We start from the raw sequence: 13,482 nt of genomic DNA, 5'->3' as shown, positions 1-13,482 counted from the left end.
GTTTTTATTTTGTAACATCCCTTCTTTGCTATTGAGAAAACAGTATTTGTTCATGATACATTGTGTTCTGTAAACTTATAAGAACATATAGTTATTTAAACGAGTACATGCTAATGGCAGTGCATTGAGAATGTATGCACTTTTCTTAAGCATATTCTATTACAATTTTTAGGCTTGGGTAGATGTTTGCATTAAAGATATTTGGTATCTCTTTACAAAAGACAAAATTCTTTGCCGATAACAGCATTAACTATGACAACATTAGACATAATTAATGGGACTAATGCAGAGCATATGTCATCTTCAAAATACACATATAGCACTTGGCAATAATTTATATCCTAAGGGTTGGTCTCCTATATTAAAATAACAACAGTAAAAACACTTGAAGAGTTAAACTCTAAAGCAAAACTTTCAACTGCCTGTTATGGTCTTGTGATAGAAAACTATCCTTAATAAAACTATTAAAATCCACTAATTAGAGGGAGACACATAAAAAGGAAATGTAAAACTAACTTGAGATCTACCATACAAGATATATAAAGTAGAAATATCATTCTTCTGAAACAAAATCTCAGCTAAAACATTTTTCTTGTTTGTTGTTGTTTTGTTGTTGTTGTTGTTGTTTTTATAATAGAAACCTTCTTGTTTTGTTGGTGGTGGTGGTAGTGTTCTTGTTTGTGTGTTTGTTGTTTGCTTTTTGAGTACATAGAGAACCTTAATAGAATGTTTATGTTCTTAGCATTTGGTAGATGGGGACAGGGGACCATAAATTTTAAGCCAGCCTAGGCTTCACAGTGGAACATGGGCTCAAAATAAAATTAAAAGGAAAACAAAGGATAAAAATAAGAAAAGAAGAGAATGAAGAGGATAGGAGAGAGGAAGAGAGAGGAGAGGAGGAGGAAGGGGAAGGAAGAGAAAGAAAGAGAAACGCCCTTTTGCATGCTGAGTGAGATTCAAGAAAACAAAGTTTCTAAGTTTCTTACAAGAAAGAAAGAGACCACACAGAATTGTTTATAAGATAATCAGTTCAAACACACACACACACACACACACACACACACACACACACACACACACACATCTAGATCATTCTAGAACGCAAATGTGGGCTAGCCAGAGAAATAGCTCATCAGACAAAGGTGCTCGCCCTGAAGTCTGATGCATGAATTTCATTTGATCCTGGAGACCCACATGGTAATAGGGGACCTGACCCTGTAAGTTGTGCCCTGATTTTCACAAGCCATACTTGACAAGTGTGTCATGCGTATGCCTAAAAACAATAAGCAAACAAGCAAACGACTGGAAAGAGGGCTCAGCTGTTAAAAGCAGTAGCTCCTCTCCAGTAGAACTTGTGTTCAATTGCCACCGCCTACCCAGCTGCTCATGATTGTCTGTAACTCTAATTTCAGGGCACTCAGTGCCTTCTTCTGGACTCTTCAAGTACCAAGTTTGCAGTGATGCACTGACACATGCAGACAGAAAACATAAGATTGTGTGTGTGTGCATGTGTGTGTGTGCATGCGTGTGAGCCTGCTTCCCATGTTTTGTGGATGCAGTATTAATGCAGACATTTGAAAATCAAATGCACCCATCTTAGAATTATATTTCATCAGGAGAAATTCTCAAGACAGTTGCTTTTTTTCCCTTAAAAATTAAATCAAGAACTAAGAAAAAAATGTAACAAATGGGTAAATTAAGCATTAAGTGTGTAACAAAAAAGCTAACTTTTTTTATTTGAAAAGAATTTAAGGAAAATCCAAAGGCCAATAAGAAAAACCCATTAAAAAGAATCTTTACTTTGCTGTGGCCTCCCTCAAATACTCTGTACATATTCAAGAGACATATTTTTTTAACTCCACTATTTGCCAAAGGATCTTTTTAAAAATGAAATTGTGCAAAGAACTCTGCAAAAATTGAGGAGAAAAAATAATGTGCGCCTCCAAAACTCTACTTACTCAATACACTAGAGGGCAGGGAGGAGAAAAAAGAAACAAACATGAATGAAAAAGAAAACTTGGATACGGGCTGACATTTATTCTTATTTAATTATTAGCGTTATGATTTTTAGTCTGCCTTTTTATACCACATTGAGACATGAGATTTTGAAATACATTTACTCACATTTACTGAATTTTATAATGCTTTTTAACATCTCTTAAGCCTTATTCACAATAAAATATTGTGTTGGCTTGGGTCTTCTCTTCTCTGGATCCATGAAAAAGATGATCCTCAGAATAAATATTATACTGATTTCAAATACAGTCTTTTTTCTATATAAATTACACAATATTGAAGGATTACCCAGCTATGAACACTGAATTACATCGAGGAGCAGCCTGGTAAGATATGCCCATTCACGCAATAATGGCTTGAATGTTCTAAGGGTAACCAACTGCTTTCTGGTTGGAGTCAAGGCTCATTCAACAGTACAGAACATATGCCTAGTGCTGCAATTTGGGAAAGAACTGGGGTTTGGGAGGTCATCAGGCCTAGGGGAGAACTAACTACTTCTATTTGCTTAATGGACAAGGTGTCAAACCACCTTCTGTACACTTGTCTTTAGACAGTCAAGATAGTGTAGCTCTAAGACTTCATCAAAGAAGGTCCTTTTGCACTGAATAATTATTATCTTCATACACATAAGTTAGTGTAGCTCTCAGTCTTCATCAAAGAAGCTTCTTTTGTAATGAATGATGATTAACAGAGACCCATAACTGCAGACTATGGGTAGTGTGACTCTAAATGGCATGTCTTACCAACTCTTCCCACAAGGATCAGTGAACATTAGCAAAGAAGTTCTGAACATGGAAAGGCTGCCACGTGATGGGCTCACCATAGATAAGATTACCTGCATAAGCTGTAGGAGATTGGCTGTAGGAGATTGGGTCTGTAGATGGTTCACCATGGAAGGGAAGGCAGTGATGAGATATCACTACTGATTCACTACCCATGAATAACTGGAGGAAGGGGTATAACTATCTAGAAACACTGCTATAAATAAGCTACCACTCATTGTCAGGTAGTTAAACCTACAGACGCTCGATTCACATACATACCAGAGAAATGAGAGTAGGAGGGAGACTCTTTAAGAAGAAGGGTTTCAACAAGATATGAAGTATTAATAAATTAAAATTCAGTGTTACATCCTAGCAAAGAATTTTTTAAATAATAATCATTTTGTGAAATTTGCATAATCTGTTAAAACATCATATCCATGTCAAATAGGAATGGCATAATCTGTCTTTTGTGAGGAAATTCTCTCCTTGACAAATAAATACAAATGAGTAAAAATGAGATTCAGTGTCTTATTCACTTACAAAGCATAAAAGTAGATACAACCAGGATGATTTTAAATATCTATTCAGTGTAATGGCATGTAGTTCATGTTTATAGCTTAGAAAATAAAAGTGCAAGCAAGCTTGTAGAGAAAAATATCCAAACAAATATAATTAAATCTGAAAAAGAATACAAATTAAGTGACAAGACGTTTTCAGAGTCTGTCCCATGAACCAAGACTGTACACCACACCCACTGGTGTTTATATTTCATCGAGAAGCAAATAAACTTCACAAAGAAACACTGAAACCCAAGAACAAAAGGTGAGAAGAAACTCAGAAATCGATTCTCCAAGAGCTGTCATCAACAACAAATGATGCATGACATTTAATGCATTTCATGAGAAGCAAATAAAGTCTATTGTCATGCAATGAGAAATTGTTCTGCTAAGAATAGAAGGGAAAAGAAAATAATTACTAACCATAAAACACATATTGGAAACAAAGTGTAGAAATAATAATTTAATACTTGGCTCTTTGGAAATCACCCCAAAAGTAGAGAAACTTTCAGAAAATGAGACAAATATGACCAAATTGTAACATAAGTGACAGAATAAAAGCTACAAAAGACTATTGTAAACATAGATTTTTCTAATGAATATGAAATACCAGTGAAATACAATAAAAACACTCCAGGAAACACAACTGGCAATGGGAAGCCTTAACAGCGAACAAGCAAGGAAAAATTTAAACTGCTCTGAACCTCCAAACAAATAAAACCAAGTCTCAGCTTGAGGGCTTGCTTTTATTAGAACAGCTTTTCATGTATTTAGCAGTAGAGATTATTTCTCTTGCCATAAATTATTGCAGCAGCACGTGCCAAGGTTTTACCCCAAGTGTGTGTCCTCTATCCTCTCCATTACCTTCCGTGTGCTCAGAGTTCCTTAAGATCTTTTCAAGCACTGAGGACAGGTGGATGTCAGTGGCCGAGTGTGACAAGCCATGTCTAGGAGGACAGAGTGTCTCCTCTTTCCCAAACAGGTTTCAGAATATCACATAGGTTGATGCGCTTTAAATTTTGGATTATGTTTAAAAGGTTTTTCCCTGTTGAAATCTCAAACTCTCTGCTATCACCTTGTCTGGCCAATCCCCAAACTCTTTGCTCTTTTCCTTTCCCCAGGACTGAGATTGTTTGGAGGAGCCCCATCTCTATGTGAGAAATCATGAAAGTTCCATCAAAGGTATTATTAAAAAAAAAGACCTGGTATTCTGATTCAAAATTTTAAAAATAAATTTGCTTCATCTTCGTGGGGGCTGAACTATATCCAGTTCTTCTGAACCACAGGACTTTTGTGAGAATTTATGACTCTACACAGAAAACCAATGACAAACAACAAACTCTTCTCTGTTATTTGTTAGAGTGATGTTTTTATCTCTTCCTTTCCGATTTGTATTCCCTTGATCTCCTTTTGCTGTCTAATTGCTCCAGCCAGGACTTCCAGTACTATGTTGAATAGGTAGGGGGAGAGTGGGCAGCCTTGTCGAGTCCCTGATTTTAGTGGGATTGCTTCAAGTTTCTCGCCATTAAGTTTGATGTTGACTGTTGGTTTGCTGTATATTGCTTTTATTATGTTTAAATATGGGCCTTGGATTTCTGTTCTTTCCAGGACTTTTAACATGAAGGGGTGTTGGATTTTGTCGAATGCTTTCTCAGCGTCTAGTGAGATGACCATGTGATTTTGGTCTTTGAGTTTGTTTATATGGTGGATTACATTGATGGATTTCCTTATGTTAAACCATCCCTGCATCCCAGGGATGAAGCCTACTTGGTCATGATGAATGATTGTTTTGATGTGTTCTTGAATTCGGTTAGCAAGGATTTTGTTGAGTATTTTTGCATCGATATTCATAAGTGAGATTGGTCTGAAGTTCTCTTTCCTTGTAGGGTCTTTGTGTGGTTTAGGTACGAGGGTTATTGTAGCCTCAAAAAATGAGTTGGGTAATATTCCATCTGATTCTATCTTTTGGAATAGTTGGCGAGTATTGGTGTTATATCCTCAATAAAAGTCTGATAAAATTCTGCACTGAACCCGTCTGGACCTGAGCTTTTTTTGGTTGGGAGGCTTTTGATGACTTCTTCTATTTCTTTAGGTGTTATAGGGTTATTTAGATGGTTTACTTGGTCCTGGTTTAACTTTGGGACCTTGTATCTGTCTACGAATTCATCCATTTCCTCCAGATTTTCCAATTTTGTGGAGTATAAGTTTTTGTAGTAGGATCTGATGATTTCTTGAATTTCCTCAGTTTCAGTTGTTATGTCCCCACTTTCCTTTCTGATTTTGTTAATTTGGATACTCTCTCTTTGCCCTCTAGTTAGTCTGGCTAGGGGTTTATCAATCTTGTTGATTTTCTCAAAGAACCAACTCTTGGTTTTGTTGATTTTTTTCAATGGTTCCTTTTTGTTTCTATTTGGTCTATTTCTGCCCTAATTTTGATTATTTCTTGCCATCTACTCTTTTTGGGTATATCTGCTTCCTTTTGTTCTAGGGATTTTAGCTGTGCTGTCAAGTTGCTGATGTGAGTTCTCTCCAGTTTCTTTTTGGAAGCACTTAGGGCTATGAGTTTTCCTCTCAATACTGCTTTCATTGCATCCCATAGGTTTGGGCATGTTGTGTTTTCGTTTTCATTGAATTCTAGAAAATCCTTAATTTCTTTCTCTATTTCTTCTTTGACCCTGCTATCCTTTAACAGAGCATTGTTTAGTTTCCATGTGTATGTGGGCTTTTTGTTGTCTTTGTTGTTGTTAAAGACCAGCCGTAGACCATGGTGATCTGAGAGGATGCATGAGAGTATTTCAATCTTCTTATATCGATGGAGGCTCGTTCTGTGTCCAATTATGTGGTCAATTTTCGAGAAGGTGCCATGGGATGGTGAGAAGAAGGTGTATTCTTTTACTTTGGGATAGTATGTTCTGTATATATCTATTAATTCTAGTTGGTTCAAAGTCTCTGCTAGTTTTGGAGTGTCCTTGTTCAGTTTTGTTGTCAGTGATATGTTTTTACCTTTCCCTTGTATCTGGTCTGTGTCCCTGGTTCTCCACTGGTTGAGGTGTCAGATGGGTCAAGCCCTGTTTTATGCCTCAGAGTCGTCGGGTGTGAGCAGAAGTTCCAACATTCTGTTTCTGTTTGCTGGTTCAGGCACAGTTGCTCAGCCTCTATGAGCTGCTGTCCCGCCTGGCAGGTAGGCCAGGCTCCGCTCTGCGTCCGGAAGTCGCCTCCGGGTGGAAACAGAAGTTCTAATTTTCTGTTCCCAATCGCAGTTGCTCAGCCTTTATGAGCCGCCGTTCTGCATGGCAGGTAGGCCAGGCTCCGCTCGGCGTCCGGAAGTCGCCTCCGGGTAAAAAACCTAATAGTAACTTTAAAATTATGAATACTATGAAAGTTAATAATTTAGACACAAGATCAGTCAGAGCTTTCTAGAATTAATATTTTTCAAAATTTGAATAGAAAACTGAAGATGATATAGGCATATCTAAGCATCAATTTAGATCTCCAGATCTAATGGAAAAATTCAATGACAATGGTGAACGTGTAGAACTAGAATCACTTAATTCAAAGTACCAAGTCTTCATTTTTCATTGTTTTTGGTAGAACTGAACCAACTGAGATTAAAATTCTTAGCCCTGTTGTAACTCAAAGAAGGCCAAATGCTAAGTCAGATTCTTGAGACAAATTCTAAGGACATATATGTATATCCTTAATGTCTTAACATGAAACAAAAAGGCCAAAAATCAGTAAAAAAAAATAATTCAAATGGCAGTGGTGATGATGGTGGCAGTGATTGTAACAGTTGTGTATGTGTGTATGTGTTCACTGGTATTATTTATTTCCTCTTGTTTTATATTTCTCCCATTTCAAAGAAATGACAACTGTTTTCTTCAAAGACTGTTAAAGCACAAACAAGACTTTGGCCCCTTCTTTATTGTTTGGCAAACAAAGACCATACTTTGGTACTTTCTGAAATTGGGTTGTGAAGGCTGAATTCCCTTTCAAATATAAGAGAATGCAAGGCTCTCCGTTTCAAGCAGAGTTAACCACTGTTTTCAAAAGCCTTGTGAAAGAGAAAGATGAGTTCTTGGAGGTAAAATGGAATCATCCACAGAATGTTTGTGGCCAGCCTCACTGAGAAAGTTGTGATGGCCAGGCTCCAGGGTTTGGGGCAGAAGATGCCACTCGTTTTACACCCATCATGTGGACTGCACCTCTCTCCAGAAAAATTCCATAACAACTTGGCAAGGTCACATGAGGATTGTGTGGTAATTGGGGAAGAAACAGGACTAAAACACAGAAACTCACAAAAGAAATAGGAAAAAAAATCCAAGGTTAAGCAGTACATTCAGCACTGAGACTTTTTCATCCCAAGGAAAACAAACCAAACCATGGAGAAATCTTAAGTTCTAATCATTACTAATACAGAACAGGTACCTACATTTTATTGGAATTTATCTGTGAAATAAAAGTAGGTTACCAATGTCCAGAACTACACTATAGTGTTATTTTTGATGGGAGCAACCATTGACTTCATTGGGGCCTTTATCCTAAAGTCAGTATGATTTACAATGTCTCCTTTTCTTTGTTTGGAAAACTGAGTTGTTATAGTTTGTAGTAACAAAGACTTTACAAAGTTCCCAGGCAAATGGCTAGAACTAGAGAATATCATCCTGAGTGAGGTAACCCAGTCACAAAAGAACATCCATGGTGTGCAGTCACTGATAAGCAGACACTAGCCCCAGAAAGCTCTGAATACCCAAGAAACAACTCACAGACCTTATAAGGCTCAAAAAGAAGTAAGGCCAAAATGTGGAAGCCTCAGTCCTTCTTAGAAAAAGAAAAGAAAAGTATTGTATATTCATCATATATTATTATGTTACAAATTTTGTGAGATATACTCATATTTTATAAAATAAATAAAATTTTTAAAAAGTTTGCTGTAGAGTGAAAGAAAAACCATTGAAAAGGAAGCCAGAGTTGAGGATGATGCCCTCTTGTGACAAATGTGGACAATGATGGGTGTGGAGCCACCAGATGTTAGGTGGAAGAGAGAAAAAAAAAAAAAAAAACAAGTCTGAAGACACCTTGACCTACATTTTCTCCCTTTCATGATTAATAGACAATAATTATGTGCTTTTTAAGGTATGTATCTATATGATTGTGATATGAGTTTCCTAAAACACTAATATACAGTCTTCTACAATGAATGGGTTTAGGCTCAGGGATGCTCCAAATAAACTTCTAATAGGTGAGAACACCAATCAGGGAACAAGTTGTAGATTTTGGGATAAGTAAAAGAAGAATACAGAGAAGATAAGTCCCCAAATGACTATGACTCAGAGCATGTGCCATATACCCAACTTCTCCAGCAGTGAAGTGGCCCTTCTCACATTTCTACAGTAAAAAGCGCATATGCTTTCTTTGGTCTTCTACTTTATATTGGTTTTCTTTATGACAAGACTCCAGAGACCAGAAATAACTGGTAGAGAACCAAATTAAATAAAACTGGAAATCTGTCACTTACCTGAGCCCCAATTAGGAGAAGCTTTTTCCAGCTCCAGTTGTTCTGCTCAATGGTCCCAGCAACTCTTTTTATGACTGGGATGAACTTGGGCCAGTATTTGCTTGGTGTCATGTTTATGAGCTTACTTAAGAATCTTTTGTGCACACATTGGAAGGCTTTTTTCTTGGATGTGCTCCAGAACTGGATTCTTCGGGGCCACAGAACAGTGTTTAAGGCCAAAAGGTAAGATGTGTCTCCTGGCTGTCTCCTTTCATTGCCTACCCTTCCTCTTCAGAGATGTCTCAACCTTGCAACCTCTGTAGGTCATTACTTTTCAAACAAACAGTATTTTTCCACCTATCAATAAGGTAGATTTTCTTAAATAGTATTGCCCAATAATACTAGGGTCAGAAGATTTATTATATAGTACCTATAACAGCAATGTGTGTGTATGTGTGTCTGTGTGTGTATGTGTGTGTGTGCATGTGTTTGTGTATGTGTGTGTGTCTGTGTGTCTGTGTGTGTGAGAGAGAAATCTTGAGGGAGATTTTTTTATACCTTGTAGCATATCTCTAGAGTCTGAATATTCCATCCTTGTAAGTAACTTATAAACTTTCTTTTTACTTTACCTCGGTTTCAATACACACGATGTCAAAAGTAAGACTTCTCTACATCTCTGCTGGCTGGTAACAGAGCTCTGTTTGAATCCATCTGATTGACAGTGACCTCTTCCACTCAATTGACTCATAAAATCCTACATAGTTCTCACTGATAGATATTTCTTTAGCTTATCTAACTACAACTCCCTTGCCTTCATCCTACTCTGTCTTCTTTCATATGCTTTTGCATGCTTTGTCATGTACCTACAATAAAGTTTAACGGAAAGCCAATGGTCTTTTCTTAGTTCTTTTCTAATGCTCCTGTGTATTTAATTTTTTTTCCTACTGCCTGACCAAACTACCTTTAGATACATGTATAATTCATCATCTCAGTCACAAAAGAACAGATATAATATGCAGTCACTGATAGTGGGATGCTAACCCCAGAGGCTCAGACTGCCCCAGAAACAACTCACAGACTGTGTGAAGTTCAAGAAAAAAAGAAAAGAAAAGAAAAGAAACAAACAAAAAGACATTATGCTCAATCCTTACACACCAAAAAAAACGTAGATTAATTCTGTGTTACATCCTGTTTTACATGTAGTTTTTGCTCATTATAACTAGTAAGACCTTAATGCAGAGTATCAAACCTTAAAAAAAAGAAAAGAAAGAAAGAAGCCAAGCACTGACAAAAATGTATTTGAATACATTTATGCAAAAATGTTTAATTTTTTTTCTTTTATCTTTGTTTTGTAAAATAAAGTTTAAAAAAAAATCATCATCTCAGAATTCCATCTCCTCTTTCACCCTCCAAATTACAAAATGTCCATTCATTCAATTGCCACAGAGGTGGTAGAATCTTAGGCTAGAATAACCAAGTTCCACCAGATTATATGTTGTAAATAGAAGAGTTTAATGAGACAAAAATCCATCATCTCTATGGTGCTAAATATAAGCATGTCCTGTAGATCTCAGAGGCAGTAGAGATGGTGCCCACATGTAAAGCTTTAGAAAAAAGTAAGGATTGGCAAAAATAAAGGCATGCCACACAGGGAGAAGAAATCCTAGCCAAGAAGACTGGCTCCAATGTCAGCCCTTACATAGAAAAGGGAGCCTTCAGAGACTGGCACTGTTGTGCAGACTGAGAGAAGGGAGTTATTTTTGCTTCCACATGGGATTTTTATTGTATTCTGTTCCCTATTATTTAAACTCACATCCCCATAAAATTATGAGAAAGTTTTTACTAAGAGGTACCTGGTCTATAAAAGTGTCAGATATGTCAACATTGGCTGAGATAGGAATTGTGGGTGGGACTGTGACAGAAAAGATGATGTTTTATGATATCTAGGAAACACTGACAACCAAAGAAAGGTTACATAAACATGCATTTGACTCAGAAATGCCCTGTAGAACTCAACTTAAGTCACAATTCTTTTACACAATCCCATTATTTTGTGGTGTTTTGTTACCACCCTGCATGGTCTCAAAACTGGTCTACTTGAACAGTTCAAGAGAAAGCAATGGCAAGACTCCTAAGCTTGTTTGGCAATAAATGAAATAGTTTAGCCCAGAGCACACAGGAGGATAATAATGGAGAATAGTTTATGACTCCTGAACTCTTCTTGGTCTTGCTTGTATTGTGCATATGGTAGAAGGAGGAAAGGAAGGTGAACTTCATGGACTACTCTGATGATTGCTACTTAAACTAAGTATCACATGCTTAGAGGCCACATTCAGAAAAATGTGACAACCTATCTTTTATTCAAGGCAATAAAATCCCATGCCCTAACCTACCTTATTCAGCATAAATTATAGCTCCCCTTACTGAATCATATTTTTATTTTTGATAGTTCATCCATATATCTAATTTATCTTCATCATAGCCATCTCCCATTTCCTCCTTTCAGCTTTTCCTATGCTTTCAACATGGCTCCCTCCTCCCTTCCAACTCCATGAATTTTAAGGAAATAAGCAAGTCCAGTTACTACAGTCTATTTTCATGTGTGTTTGGAGTCATATACTTTTAACCCCAAAGAAAAGTGACCCTTTCTCTGGAGCTATAACCTGCCTGTCATTACCTCCTCAGCTGGGGAGGGAGGTTGAAAAGCCTCTCCCAATCTATAATAAAATTTTAAAATCTTAGTCTTGTGACAAAATCATATGGGTGACCACAGTTACTATGAGCTCATATGATGATGTTTGTGCCCAGAGGTCATCAGCATTTCCTACCCTTCAGCTCTTACATTCTTTCTGTTCCCTCTTCAGCAATGATTACTAAGCCTTATGTGAGCAGGGTTGGGGGCAAATTAGGAGTTCCACCTATCTGAGCTGAGTATTTGTAGTTCCTTATTCTCACAATCTTGAACATTAATGATTCTGTGCATTAAGCACTATGCTCTTTAGTGAGATACTTATCAATTTATAGAAACAAAAAATAGTATTTATTCGGAAGCTTGGAAATATGGTCATTTACTAAAACATCATCCATAGGTTCTCCCCCATGACCTGTGGCTTCTCAATTCATGACGTTTGACTATATTTAAAGTACCAGGAATGGGTTCCCTTCTATAGAGCAGGCCTCTTTTATGCTTAGTGAGGTCATCTAGACGCCAAAAGGCAAACACCATATGTCCTTTCTCATATGAGAGTGCTACTTTCAAGTATTATACTTTGAATGGCTAGCTTGGAGTTCAGGGAACAGGCAGTGGAGATGAAGGTGAACCTAGAGAGGGGAGATTATAATTTAATGTAAGCAGACAGGAAAATTACTGATGAGACAAGGTCTAAGTAAATAGTGGAGTGATATGGATAGAGAAATGAGGATATAGGGAACAGGTGGTCAAAATGAAGTATGGAAAAAGAAGCTACATAGTGACCTATGCTCATTTAACCAAATTTTAAAATGTAATAAAAGAGAATGGGAGGGTGCCGACAGGAAAGTACAGGTTGGTCTGGGATGATATTGGGATTTACAGGTTTTAAGTGGGGATGGAAACAGGAAGTACAGAAAATGAGAGGTAGGAGGAAGCTTTGTGGATTCCACTCCTTTGAAAGCCAATTAAATTAGCATTAAAAAAGAGTTGAAGACGATTAGAATTTCACTTGGATAAAAATACTTCTAGACGATATGGCTTATTACATGAAAATCACAGTGAAGGACATGGGTCACCCCATTTTAAGTTCATGGTGTAAATAAAGGAGCCCTTACATAAGCTTTTGCCATTGTTCTTGGTTGTACATCATAACTAAATGACAAGACCCTACTGCTGGGGACCACACACATTCCATACAGGACATAGAGGACTCTATTTTGATCTGATCATGAAGCTCTCTCCATGAAACTGATTAGCTTTTATAATACTCAAAAGTGCCATGCAGTATGTTGGGAGAGAAAAGAGTTCAATGGATTTACCCATCTCTGGACCCTTCATGATACAATACTGCCTTGCCACACAAGATTTTTTACATTCATCCAATAGGGACAAGATTCTTTATGGGGGTAACCAAACACTATTTCAATTGACTCCTTCAGTGAGGGTCTTTTTGTATTATTCCCTTCATAAGACTGAAAGTAGACTCTATGAGAAAATAATGTTGAATGTCCATGCAAGGTCAGAGGCAGAGTCTAGAGTGAGATTAGAGGCCTCAACTTTCCACTTATATGTGTGAATTCTTAAACCACATGTGTTACATTGCCAGTTGGGAATGCCTCCACCTGTCTAAATATATATTACCACACATTGGCATCAATCTCCATTAACATAATATTCACCATTATGGGACCATTATAACATCATCCCATCACAAGTGTGCCACAGAGCAGAATGTCACAGACACCTCAGTGTACTGAACGCTTAAGTCAAATGGAAAGTTGAAAACACCTTCTGCAGGCAGCCACTGGCATTACTTCATATTTATATTAGCTTGGCTAATCTAGCCCAGTGAACTTTTTTTCCCCTAGAATGTAATGGGAATATTTAACTTGAAATTTTTATGTAGTAAGCAGCTGTCTAAAGTCTTAATTCCTGTTTGCAGTAGGGTAAGTGGCAAAG

The sequence above is a fragment of the Micromys minutus genome (genome assembly GCF_963924665.1).
Source record: "Micromys minutus genome assembly, chromosome: 1".
Lineage (NCBI taxonomy): Eukaryota > Metazoa > Chordata > Mammalia > Rodentia > Muridae > Micromys > Micromys minutus.
Note: the sequence above shows the minus strand (reverse complement) of the source record.